The following is a 13,411-nucleotide window of genomic DNA, read 5'->3' on the forward strand; positions in this document are numbered from 1 at the left end:
ATCACTGATCTGATTGGTGTAATTTCTTTTGCCTTGTCTACCACTTCTTTGGTCAAGGAAGTCCACACTGTTCATCATGTAGACCAGCTATCTAAGAATGTTAGTATTGCCCTATTGATTAAAGAAAGGATAGATAGAGGATTTGAGGACAGGTTGAATACCGCAGATAAGGCAGTTCTTTATATGGGACAGGAAATTTCAAATATTAAGATCAGATTATCAGTACAGTGTCACTCTTTGTTTAGATGGATCTGTGTTACTTCCTGGCCTTATAATGAGTCTACTCATGATTGGAGAAGTATTCAAAAGTTTATTAGAGGCTTGTAGAGTCATTCATCCACAACTATGAAAATTGATGCTTTACACGGTGAAATTTCAGATATTAGCAATTCCCACATTGGCTCTGCTTCTTTGGAGGAAATGGCTACTGCATTTGACTCCTCTGTGGATTCCTTTGTGCAAGATGTGAACTGGAGATCATTTTTACAGAATGCTGCCATTGCGGTTGGATTTTTCTTATTTTGTCTTATTACCTTTCCAGTTGTCATCTGCTTAATTCGACACTCATTCTTGGCATTAACTGTGTATGTCTGCATCATACAACTTCTTAAACAAAAAGGGGGAGATGGTGGGGACAGCATACAATCACAGGGACTGCCTGTAGTAGGCTAGGATGGAGACATCTCAGAAGCCCACAGCAGCTCCTTGTAAAGAGGATAGCATCTAGGACTCTGAGAAGAAGGAGACATATCCCTCCAGGGGACCCCCCATCTGAAATAAGGGACTGCCTGCAGTAGGCCACGGCAGCTCTTTGTAAAAAAACAGTTCCCCCCACCCCCCACCCCCACCCCGTTCCCAATCACGCATAACGGGATCCTGGGTTCCCGGCCCACAGCCGACTGTGGGTGGCTTGGTGCTGCGGAGGATCGGGAGCACGCGAGGTCTTACCCACGGCTCCCTAGACCTAAGCACGGAAACGGGGTGCCCCGTCCTCCCACCCATTCTTTGCGGTAGCGAACGCTGTGCGCCCGGCGGCGCGATGGGTGCCAACGAGGACCAGGAGATGGAATTAGAAGCTTTACGATCTATTTATGAAGGAGATGAAAGTTTCTGGGAATTAAGTCCAGTTTCATTTCAGTATAGGATAGGTGAAGACAGCGATCCCAAAGCCTTCCTGGACGGAGACTTACCCACAAACGTCCGGTCGTATCTATGAACGCCTTTTGTAACAACACCATCTCCTCTGCTGTAAAGCAGAGCATCTTAGCCAAGCTGCAGGAAGCAGTAGAAGTGAACCTTGGCACGGCCATGACCTACACGTTGTTCGAGTATGTTAAGGACAATAAAGAGCAGCTCATGGAGAACCATCATCCTGCCAGTTCTACAACACCTGTAGTCAATATCGTCTCAGTTGAAACTCCCAGCACAGCCCCATCAAGTAAGAAAAAAGACAAGAAAGAACAACTTTCCAAAGCTCAGAAACGCAAGCTGGCAGATAAAACAGATCACAAAGGGGAACTCCCTAGAGGCTGGAACTGGGTTGACGTTGTGAAGCATTTAAGCAAAACTGCCTCTAAAGATGATGAGTAACAAGCATCTGCAACCAAAGCAAGAGCAGTCTCTGCAAAGCAGCCCGGTTCAGCATCTCTCCTGACTTTTTTTTTTTTCTGGTACTGAGTATCTTTTTTACAGGACATTTTTCTTTTGTGTGTGTCTTAAAATATAAGTGGAAAGTCCATGAAGAGGTTTGGTTGTAGTAAATTATCTTCACAAACTTGCCTTAATAAAAGGTCAAAGTATAACTTGTTCAGAGTAATTTCTGAAGCTGTTGAGAATCCTCGCCAGTGGATGGCTCCACAGAGTGATGTCAGTGGTGACTTAACCATCCGACACAAGCGATGTGATCATTTTTAAAGGCCAATAAAGCCGTGTTTGAACTCTCAGTTCAGCAGAGCCCAGTTCCGAGTCTGGCATTCAGCTGAGGCATGACCCATACTAATAAGCGTCTTGCCTTGAGCCGTCACCTCCTTTTGCTTAGATAAGAAACCATAAGTTGCTCCAGAGAAATCTGAGAACTGGTGTTGGGCTTTATGTGATTTTCTTTGTAGTTCCTCTTTATTTTCAATAGTGAATTGCTTCTCCTTAATAAATTGATAATTATTTATACTTTTCTCTTAGAGTGGATGTAGGCGTGTGACCCTGAAAGGTTTCAATTATGTGCATAATAAAAAAATATAAGAAGAAAATTGAGGGGCTGGGGAAGTGGCTCAGTCAGTTTGCTGTGCAAACCTGAGGACCTCAGTTCAGATCCCCAACACCCACACAGAAGCCGGGCATGCACCTGAAACCCAGAGCCGGGGAGGCAGAGACAGGAGGATCCCCGGTGCTTGCTGGGCTAACAGTCTGGCTGAATCATTGAGCTCTTGGTTCAGGAAGAGAGCAACAGAGGAAGACGTAAAACATAAACCTCTGGCTTCAACAAGCAAGCACATGTGCATACACCCATCTGCACACAAGTACAAATACCAGATACACTTTGCATGCATGACCGTACACCGAAAAAAAACAAAAACAACAAATTTGCCAAATACTTTAGAAAGCATTTGAATAAATGCTAGCTCTTATTTAAGATAGTTCTCTTTGCTGCATAGGTCAGGATGAGAGTATAAGATGCCTTAATATTTAATTTTTGTACTGTTGGAGACAGTGGGGTTTTTTTTTGTTTTTTTGTTTGTTTTTTTGTTTGTTTGTTTGTTTTTGAGGTGAACACTTCAATTTTTATTCACATGCTTTGTTTTCTGGTGAGAATCAAAGTTGCCCAAATTAAAATCTTTGTGCTAATATTACTACATATCCCTTAAAAAGAAAAAAAAAGAAAAGAAAAATATAAGGATTTTTTAATTAAAACTCAGGACAGTTAGAGACTGAAAACCAAATTCCCGTTTAGTTCCAAAGGAAATGAAATGAAGAAAACTTGGTTTCTAATTGGGGGTGGAGTGGGGGTGGGACGACAAAATCAAGTCCAAGCATCAGCATCCTTCTCCCTACCCCGCCCCACCCCACACACCAACAGCAGGAGCCCAGTGTATATGGTCTGCTGGACTCATGAGTCTGATCTAGGCTCGATGGCAGCATCCTGTCCTGTCCAGTGAGACGGCACCGGGGACACACTCTGATGTCGTGGGATTCTGTGTGGCTAGTGGGTTGTGGGGTGGGGTTTTCAGGATCTTCATGAGGCTCCACCAGCTTCTCCCAGTGCCTTTCTCCCGGGGGCAAGGGCTCCATCAAGAGTGGCTCCTACTCAGCTGAGGGCTGTAGACTGTCCTTCTCTTCTCTGTTCATTGTCCCACTCTCATCATCTTCAATCTCTCCCTCCTCCCCACTGAACTTGCCATGGGCCCACTTGGGGCTGGTACTGGATTTCCGGAACATGAACCGGCCCCGGCCCCGGGGAAAGGCTCCTCGGCCACGGCCTCGGCTCATCCATTTGTCGCTGCCCTCGCCTTCCCGGTCATCATGCAGGTAATACTTCTTGCTCTTGGGTGTATATTCTGGATCCCACTCTTCTTCTCGGCTTCTCTTTTGAAAATCATTGTTGCTGTTGCTGTTGTTGTTGTTGTTACCAGAATAGTTTCCTCTGCCCCAACCTCTCCCTCTTGCTCGAAACTGAAAGGTTCCCCGAGCTCTGCCTCCTCTTTCATTTGGACCCACGAAGTCTTTGGTCCCCAATCTGGATTTGTCAAAACCTGTGGTGCTCTCTTCCCTCTCTTCTGCTTCTTCAGGGTACTCCTCTGCTTTGTAGGAGTGAGATGACTGGGAAGAGGAGGAGGAGGACCTAGACCTGTCTCTTGCTCTTCTGTGCTTCTTCTGCTTCTTTGATCCTTTGTGGGGTTTCTCTGTCTTTTCAGTCGATCTTTCTCTTGAGTGGCTAGAGTCTCTGGAATCCACCGACTCTCTCGATTTACCTCGCTTAAGATCTCTCTCCTTATGTTTTTTTACAACGTTCAATATCAAGACGAAGATCAACAGGATCGTCTTTGTATTTCCCTTCAGCCTTGTAGCCAGGTTCTATTGGACTTTTCAATTCCTCATGAGTCAAACCATGCTTTCTGAATGTACTGGGGGAAATGTCTATCCTCCTGTGTATCTCTGGGCTTTTCTTATTTTTAGCTGCTTCTTGTTCATTTCCTCTTTTTAGGTATTTAGTAAAGCGTTCATGCAATGTCATTCCAGAGGATCCAAAGTGATGCTCTTTAACGTGATGAACAATGGTCACTATGTGCTGGGCAAACAGTTCTGAGGGGCTACGCTGAGACTGAGCTGACTGTATGTGCTGGAAAATTGATCGGAATTCCTGTTCCTTTTTGTTGCTATGGACTAGATCCCGACAAAGCTTTCGTTCCTGAGCCAGTAAGCCACTGGGTCGTGCAAGGTCCTCATCGAAGGAGTCCATCCGGACATTGACCTGGGCCTCCCGAGTAATGGAAAAGGAAGACTTCCCTGAGGAAAAGTCTCCTTTGTTTTCCAGCTTGTCACGGCTCTCAGAGGTCTTCCTTGGGGGAGGTGATGAATTTTTCTCCTGGACTGCCTTGTATGCAGTTACCCGGAAATTCTTTTCTGGCACAAAGCCCCTGTGCCCACTGTTGCTCCTCTTGGACCCTCCACGCTCCTCCTTTCGGGATCTCTCTGTGAAAGGCTCCTCCTCCAGCTCCTCTGCTTTCCTCTGCTTTTCCTTCCCTGCATGCAGGCTCTCCCACTTGCCTGACTTCTCTTCCTCCTGGTTTTTGCTTGCACCAGCTATGACTTTAGACATAAATTTGGGCTCATCATCAAACTCGGGTTCCTTCCTTCCCTTACTCTTGTCCTTATCTTGCTCATCCATCTCTTCCTTGTGGAAGTCAGCCATCTTTTTCTCAAAGTCATCCCGGAGCTTATACCTTTTGGGTGACTGGCTGCCTCGGAAGGGCTTCTTAGTGTCCGACTTGGGAGCAAATGGATCAGATTTCATTTTGACATCAGCATCAGAGAAGCCCCCTTTCTCCTTCAGCTTCTCTTTATCAGCATTTGTTTGCTTCTGCTCCTTACCCTTTCCATTCTCTGTCTTCTGCTCTTCCAAATACCTTTTTGAGTATGCTGCTCCCCCCGAAGCAGCGCTCTCTTCTTTCTGAGATGAACCATATGCAGAGCCAGTGACTGGTGGACTCTTACCCACAGGACTCTTTTTGGATGGACTCAAAGACCCAGAGCCATGGTCGAACTGACCTTGGTGTGCTCCAGACTGATATCCAGCACCACCTGAGCCCATCTGGGATGCATTAGAAAGTGGAGGACTAGGTTTTCGCACAGGGCTAGGGCGTGGTGACCTTCGCCTAACCACCACAGACTGGAGGGGACTTTTGAGAGCTGGGCTTCTCTCCCGGGGACTCAGATCAGAAACTGAGGCCCGTGATGCAGAACCAGTGCCATAGGTGGTGGCATCTGGCCATGGCTTTGAGCTCTCAGACCCTTTTATATCCTGAGAGGTGCCTCCAGAGAATGCCTGCTCCTTAGCCTCATCTCCCTGGTTATCACCAGCTGCCTGAGACGGCCGGCTATCCTTGGAAGAGGACTTTTTCTCTTTTGTAGACTTTCGCTTAGATGACTCAACTCTGCTGTGGTTGGAGGACGACCGGGAAGATGAGGAGCGCCTTGACCTGTCAGAGGATGACTTATCAGAGTTCCTAGAGTGGCTCCTGGACTGTGGTGAAGGGGACCTTCTCTTTGGGGACCGGGATCGAGAACGGCCCCCGACGAGGGCTGTATGCTTGCCGGTAGTTCTGCCAATTGGAACGGTAGTTTCCATAGCCACCTCGGTTATACTGGTCCCATGGATAAAAGCCTCGGTTTCGCCCACGGAAGTAATAGGGCCTTCTGTAGCCTCTGTTGTGACCTCGGAAATCTCGATTCTGATACACTCTGGGGTGATTCCTTTCTCTGTTATGAGCTGTAGAATATGATCTGGAACAAGACCTAGAACTCAGCCTGCACTTCCTTGAACGAGAGACAGATCGGCTTCGGGACCCAGACTTTGAAAATTAACGAGACCGAGATCTGGATGCAGATCTTGAGCGAGAAGAGCAAGACCCAGACTTGGATTTGTTTGTTTTTGACATCTTGGAAGACTACAGCTGCAGTCTCGCAAGGGCACAAATGGCCCGAACCTCACCCCCGCCCGATAGCGCACCCCGCCAGAGACAGTGGTTTTAATAAATTCCTAATATTTGCTATTGTGATGTTTTGTTGTTGTTTGGTAATATGTCTTTCAGTGGAGTCAGCATTAAACACACTTCAGATCTGGGAGAGTGCTTGGTTTTTGTGGAGGGGTTGTTCTTTGGTAGGCTTTTTGTTTGTTTTTTATAGTGTCTTTTCAAGTATCCAAATGTGTTTCCTAATCTCTGTGTCTCTTTGGTAATATATATCCAATCTTTGACATGCTGAACTATTGTTATAAATGCTTGGTTTTTAAAAATCGTTAGGAAAGAAAACTTGCTATAGTTTTACTAGGAGAGTTATTAGTGAGCGCACGTGTGTGTGTGTGTGTGTGTGTGTGTGTGTGTGTTACAGTGATTATATGTGTTTCCTCCTTGTTAGAACACCAAGCTATACTGTGTAGTTTATATCAGGTTTTAAAGAACAATCAACTTTTAGAGAAGTTACCTTAGCATAAAAGCAGATAGATATATCTATGGATTTCACAAAGTTACCCCTTGACTCTTGTTAAACTGTATGAGCTGTAAAGTAAGTGTAGTCACAGTGACAGAGTTTCTCATGCCCGTGCCCGTCTTGTTTTCTAGATGAATATTGGAGATGCCTAGACTATAACAGCTTTTCTTTTCAAGCTTCTGTTTGTGCAGTTTTTATTGTCATCTTGATTTGCTTTATTTTTTTAAAGAAACATCTTGTTTTGTTTTTTTTCCTTCTTTTATTTAATTTTTTTGAACATAAAATGCTTTTTTATAGCATGTTTTACAAGGGGAGGGGGTAAGAGGGGTCAGGTGGTGGAAAAGTACAGAATCTTCTTGGCCTGTGCCTTGAAACATGTCATGGTCTATATGGTACACTGCCTTGAAAAGAAACATCTTGTAATAGAAAAAAAAGTATTTTGTTCTGTTCTAATGGTCATTTCTCTGGTCAAAGTTGTTGTGGTTCTTAGATTGCAAAGAATAATGCTAGTTAAATGCCAATGAACTATTTTTACTCTTTTTCTATGAGGCAGACGGTGGCAATGGTATCCCTTTTTTTTTTAAACAAAATTCACATTTTATTTAGATTGAAATAAACTATACAAAATTGATTTTATTCACCAAAAATAACAGCTATATTTTCTGTATTATTTTTTAGATAAACCACAAAACATTTATTTCTGTAGGTTTTGCTTATAAATCAAGACGAGGCAGTAGACATAATCATGTAGAAAGAAGAAGAAAATAGACAAGTCAGTTACCTATACGGATGGCCTCTGGGTCTGTCTTCTTCAAGAAGCAGAAGTGAAGAGCAAAAAAGCCTGTAACAATGTGGGCTCAGCAAAGGAATGTAAACAGCAACAGTCCAATGAGGAGCAGCAGCGCCTGGCACTGCCATTCTTACATTAACCTGTTCCTCTGAGGTTCTTCTGCCCTGACAGAATCTACACAGAGGGCTGCTCATTACTTCCTGGGACTACCCATTACAAGCTGATCTGTTGTTTTGCTTTTGCAATACTGAGGTGAACACCTAGGGCTTGCACATGCTAGGCAAGAGCTCCACACTAAGCTCCAACCCAGTTCTTACTTGTTTTTGAGACAGGCTCTTACTATGTAGTCCAGGCTGGCCTAAAACTTGTTATCCTCATGCCTCTGCCTTCCAAGTGCTGCTACCAGAGATTTTAAACACCTATAACTCCTAGTCAAAAGTCAATGGTGTATTTCATCATGACACATTATAAAATGTATTTTTCTCACAAAATTCATTTTCCTGATAACTTAATAACTGACAACTGAATCAACAGTGATAATGTCATATCAAAAATGACTTTTAACTAAAACATTTCCAGAGTGCCACTAGCAAAGAGGCATTTTAGTACTCCCAATGCCAACTTCTGGAAGAATGGATAGGTATTCAAAGTATGAGAGTCCAAACAGGGGCCATTTAAATACGTGGATTACCAATAGCTAATGAGATGTTAAACTGGAGGTCTGTCAGCAAGTCATTAAGTGACCTACTATACCTTACAGCTTTTCTTCCAAACAGCAAAATAAGACAACAACCATTTTTAAAATCTTTTAGGTATTTTCAATGGTTTCTGAATTATTTGTGGGAAGCTCTGATTTATTTGTATAGAGTTTGATGTATGTGTCCACCATTAAATCTGAATCATGTTTTATATCAAAATTTATGTTAAGCAAAGCCAAATTGCTCGACCTCTGGTCTGTCAGAGTATTCCACAGGTATGCTTTGAGACGCTTCCATCCATTTTCATAGCGCTCATTCTCAAACTTCATCACAGGGAGAATACACAGGACCTTCAGCAAAGCATATACATTAGGGAAAAACTTGATGTCAGGAAGATGGAGGGCTTCATAAATGGTGGATGGGAGCTCAATATCTTTTCCTCTGTGTTTCCACTTGATTCTCCAACAGTGAAGCTCAGCAGAGAGTGTGTCAGGATTGGGTAGGTCACTTCTGTACATGTCAGCATGGTGCTCTTCTGATGTGTTAAATTTGAGCTGCCCCATCACTAAGGGTACCAGAGATAGGCATTTCAGAGCTTTGAGGTGCTGTTCAGAGAAAATATCTTTAAGTTCCTGAATAATGTGCTCCACTGTTGGAACACTGAGAGTGTCTTTATAGTAACTCTCGGAGGTTAGCTGAGATTCCAGGTTACCTTGCTGGGCTCTCCGGAACTTCCCTGGGAGTTTCATTTGAACGTCAAGTTTGGTTGCTAAATTTGTGGCTTCCTCAAACCAAAACTCATGATAAACTTCAATATTTTCCATCACTTCGTTAAGTGAATGCAATACTGCAGTCAAGCTGCTGGTTGCAAAGAAGACATAAGAGGTTTGTCCCTGGAGATTCTTCCCAAAGGCTCTTGTAAAAGATAAGACATTTTTAAGAACAACAATGGTAACAATGAAATCAAAATCTGTCACTGCACTACAGAGTACAAATGCTTGTCCAGCTATATAGTTATTCCACCTAATATTCGTATCGCTATTAATACCATCTAAACATAAGACAAGTGCTTGTAGGAGATCCACTAAGATTTCAAAAGCATCATGCCTGCCTGTCTACTGGGAATAACAAATTTCCTTCAGTTTTTTAGCCCGTTCTTCACTATTCTGAAAAAGAACAGAAATTACATTGTCAAATTCTAAAAGCAGCTGTGGTGGATCGATGGAAGAATGAACAGACTTCCTCAATGGTTCCTAAAGCCACGGACACCCTGTCACAGGCATAGGCTTTGCCAACCATGCGTTTAAGACACAGGAAGAACAGAGGGTATAGACAGCCTGGGGATATTTTTCTAAAAGTCTTGAAGCAACAACTTTCATTTTGGAAGAAAATCCACTGGACACAATGTAAGCCTGACCACGACAATATTCCATATTCAATCCCCATTTCTCAGTTATTGTAGTGTGAAATTTTACAGCCAAAATCTCTGCATCGGCTTCATAGGGCAGAAATCCCACAAACTCCTCTCTCAGGTTGTGAGCGTCATCAACAAACCTCACCAGCACGGGCAGGTGCTCCTCTCCTGCTATGTCCACCACATCGTCTGTAATACTGGAAAAGAAGTGTGAGTCCCGCACTTCCCTGAGTGTCTCTTCCCGGATCCAGCTCTCACAGATCTCCAGCATCTGCCTCGGCTGAGTTTTAGAGCAGAATAACGTGGTCTCAAAAAATAACTGTGGTCTCAAAGCGCTTCCTTACGACTTCTTCTCCAGAATTGATGCTGCACTCCAGGAGTGCCTTAAGTTATCTGGAGCAAAGAGGCCCTCTGGGATCTCGTCAGCCCATCCAAGGGTATGTTCTGCTTTCCCATGAGAATCAGAATCTCAAATAATGATTTGAGGTACTCTTTGTTGTCTTGATTTCATCTTCACTCAACTCTTTTATTCGTTTTCTGTGTCGGCTATGTGGATTGTTCAAGTGACTGGTAAGATCAAATATTGTTGGTATTGCATTATCTCGAAGAACTGTCCAATAAGGACTCTCCCAATGACTTCACAAGTATCTGCTTCAGTTAATACTGAGAAATAAAATAACCCAATCATTCTTTAGTTTTCTGATGCCTCTGCAAAATGCATAGTCCTGCAGATCATAGAGGTCTCAAAGTGTTTGGCACACAGTCGATAATGTTTATTTAGTTGATCAGGTGTTTTATCTTCTAAGTCTGCTCTTCTACAATTCTCAACCCACTTCTGGCATCTGGCCGGGTCCCTCCGGAACCTGAAGAAGGCCAGGTCAGACTGCGTGCTCTTCCGTGTGCAGTTGGGGGCAGCGCAGAAGTTCGGCATGGTCGTCTGGCCGCCGGCCGGTCCAGCCCTCCCCTCCCGCCTCGTCACGGCAACGCGGCCACCCCGTGGGGCTGGGGAGGGGAGCTGGGCGGGCCGGCCGGCTTGGCAAGGCCGCGCGCGGAGGAGGGGCTGGCGCGCGAAGCCGCGAGAAGCAGGAGGGGCGCGCGGGCCAAGGCTGGGCTGGGGCCACGGCTGCACAGTGCTGTGTGCGGCCGGGATTTACCGCCGCCGCCACTGCTGCTGCACCTCCAGCCCGCCCTGGACGCTGCTGCCTCCTTCCCACAATGCACCCCGGCGCTGGAGGGTGCCCTCTCTTCCCTCAGCCCTCCCCCCCCTCAGGCGACCTTCCCCGCGGGCGGCAATGGTATCCCTTGTTACCTTATAAACACTTGAACATTTGCATCAAAAATAATGCTGTTTACTTAAAATTGTATGAGATGACATGATTAATAAGCAATAAAATGAATTATAGTGAAAAACAAACAAACAAAAAAAAAACAAGCAAAAACCAGTTGTTGCCATTTCTCCTAACCTTAGCCTCGGACAACTGCTGTATAGATTTCATTTGTGCGTGACTGTTTTTCAGTTGGCCTTGGTGTTCATAATTATTCTATTATATCTGACTTTCTTACTCGTTTCTCCTTCTGCTCTGGTGGATTCTGTGAAACTAGATGTTCCTTGATGTAATGATTCTTAAACAATTAAAAATTGAGGCATAGGGCACAGCACATCCAGTCCTAATGCACAGAAGTAGAAAGCTAGTGGAACTACTGAGTTAAGGGTTAATTTGATTCTTTCTGGTCACTGCCTGGGAGATTTGCCCATGTCATTAATCATTAGAGCTTCTCAGGAAAATGCAAGTAGCTGACCTAGAAGCTCTGAGCTCTGAAGTATAATAAGTTAAAAGTTATAGTTTAAATAGTGATAAGTTTGCAATTATTATTATTTTGGCTATAGGTTTGGGAATACGGAAGTTTGAAATTTTGGGGAACAATTGTAATTCTTAATTCTTTGTGGGATGTGGTTATTCTTTGGAATTAGATTTTGCAATGATTATACAATGTTTTTTTTTTATAAGATTTTAGAGTATCAATAAAAGACTAGGGCAAGAGAAAGGGGAAGGAAAATGTGGGGTGAATGTGGTGAGAGAGAGAGAGAGAGAGAGAGAGAGAGAGAGAGAGAGAGCACTCCAGTGAGAGAACATGAGTGAGTGAAGAACGAACGTGAAGAGTGAAGAGGGAAGGGGAAGTGTGTATGGAGAGTGTATATGTGAGTGAAAGGAGAGTGCATGTGACGTATGTGAGGTGTACATGAGATGTATATGAAGAATGTGTGAAAGTGAGAAGGAAAGACACACAGGTATGTAGGAGTGTGGGAGTTCAAGAAAAGTGCACAGTGCTCTGGAGAATGCAGAGTGTGTGCAGCCTCAAGCTGCGAGCAAATGAGCTAGAGAGAAAGAAAACAGAGAATGAGAGAGAAGAGAGAGAAAAGTTAAGCCTTGAAAAGTTGCCTGTCAGCTTGGACACTAAAAGTAGTTTATATATAATTTTATACCCATTCCAGATATCCCTGCTTCCAATTGAGAACTCAGATCCTGTGTGGAAGCTGGACCCCTACAGATAATTGGAAACAGAAGAAGGGAATCCATTTGCAGTGGTGTTCAAATCCTGCAGGAAGCTAAAGTCCTTCCTGCCTTAAAAAGACAGAGAATTTAAGCTTCTGAGATATCAGTGTACAAACACATTTCAAGTTGCACTAAACTGCCAGTGTGGCTTTCAGAAGGCATGGGCAGGAAGCAGGTTTTATCAAAGAGCACCTTCAAAGTCCAGTGAAAGGTGCTTGCTTTGGGCATTGAGCCTCTGTGGGGATGCTTCTTCCTGAATGCAGAACAGATGAAGCAGAATATAAAGAATCAGTACTAGCACTCCAGGGCTGATTTTGCCTTTAATAGGTTCCTATCAAACAAATTCCTAAATGTTATGTTTATGTCCGAATTATTCATAAAATTTCCAGGAGTCTGAGCAGTGGACAGATTTCCTGTTCAGTAGATTCAGCAGGCACTGAACAGGAACATATTCATGGCTGAATCTCGAGGACCAGAGATTGTGAGATCCTGCAATTACCACACTCCCCTCTTCAAAAACCTTCTAAAAACTGAAGACACACAGAAGAAGCAGAAAGTCCAGATCCAGGCTAGCACTTTGCACAGCTGCTGCTACAGTGATTTTAACTTCAATGGGTCCATATCTTAGTAATGTAGAACTATTAGGTTATTTTAGGTCTGAATTATTTGTAAAAGTTCCAGGAGTGTTAAGCAGTGGAAACCATCTTCTCTCACCTGGTTTTACCTAAGCTACCCACAAGCAACAGCCTGTGATGAATCTCCAGGACCAGAAGTGGTGGAGTCTGCTGAGACACTCCACAAATTGCCTACTCCCAAAACCTTCCTGCTCCTGAAACCAAGAGACTTTTTCTCCAGTGGCCACCAGCAAATTATCTCGCGGGTCCCAAGGGGAAATCCAGTCTCTAGGAAGCTCTAGCCATGCTGTCTAGTACAAAAACCTCTGGCGCCTGCAAATGAAGTCCCTGCTGGACCCAGGAAGTCCCTTTTAGAAGGGAAGTTATCCAAGAGCACATGGAATCTGAATGTTCCTTGCTGCGGCAGCAATACCTCCACATTGTCTAGTTATAAAGCTCAGTGATTGCAAATGAAGACTCTGTGGACCCTCGGCTGCCTTTTAGAAGGGAACTTCACCAAGAGGAAAGGAATCCTTGCCACAGCAGCTATACTGACCAGTCCTATCTGAGGGACACCAAGACGTCCTGCAATAAAAACTAGTGCATCAAGCTGCCAAAACCAAAACCAAACAAACAAA

General features: G+C 44.1%; 3 pseudogenes; 1 reads left to right on the forward strand and 2 right to left on the reverse strand.

Moving 5' to 3' along the window:
* Positions 1-1,039: 1,039 nt before the first annotated feature.
* Positions 1,040-1,590, forward strand: LOC114636989 (annotated as a pseudogene).
* Positions 1,591-3,263: 1,673 nt separating this feature from the next.
* Positions 3,264-6,152, reverse strand: LOC114636987 (annotated as a pseudogene).
* Positions 6,153-8,096: 1,944 nt separating this feature from the next.
* LOC114636988 lies at positions 8,097-10,556 on the reverse strand (annotated as a pseudogene).
* Positions 10,557-13,411: the final 2,855 nt, after the last annotated feature.

Source organism: Grammomys surdaster, unplaced genomic scaffold (assembly GCF_004785775.1).
Source record: "Grammomys surdaster isolate TR1022 unplaced genomic scaffold, NIH_TR_1.0 125100, whole genome shotgun sequence".
Classification (NCBI taxonomy): domain Eukaryota; kingdom Metazoa; phylum Chordata; class Mammalia; order Rodentia; family Muridae; genus Grammomys; species Grammomys surdaster.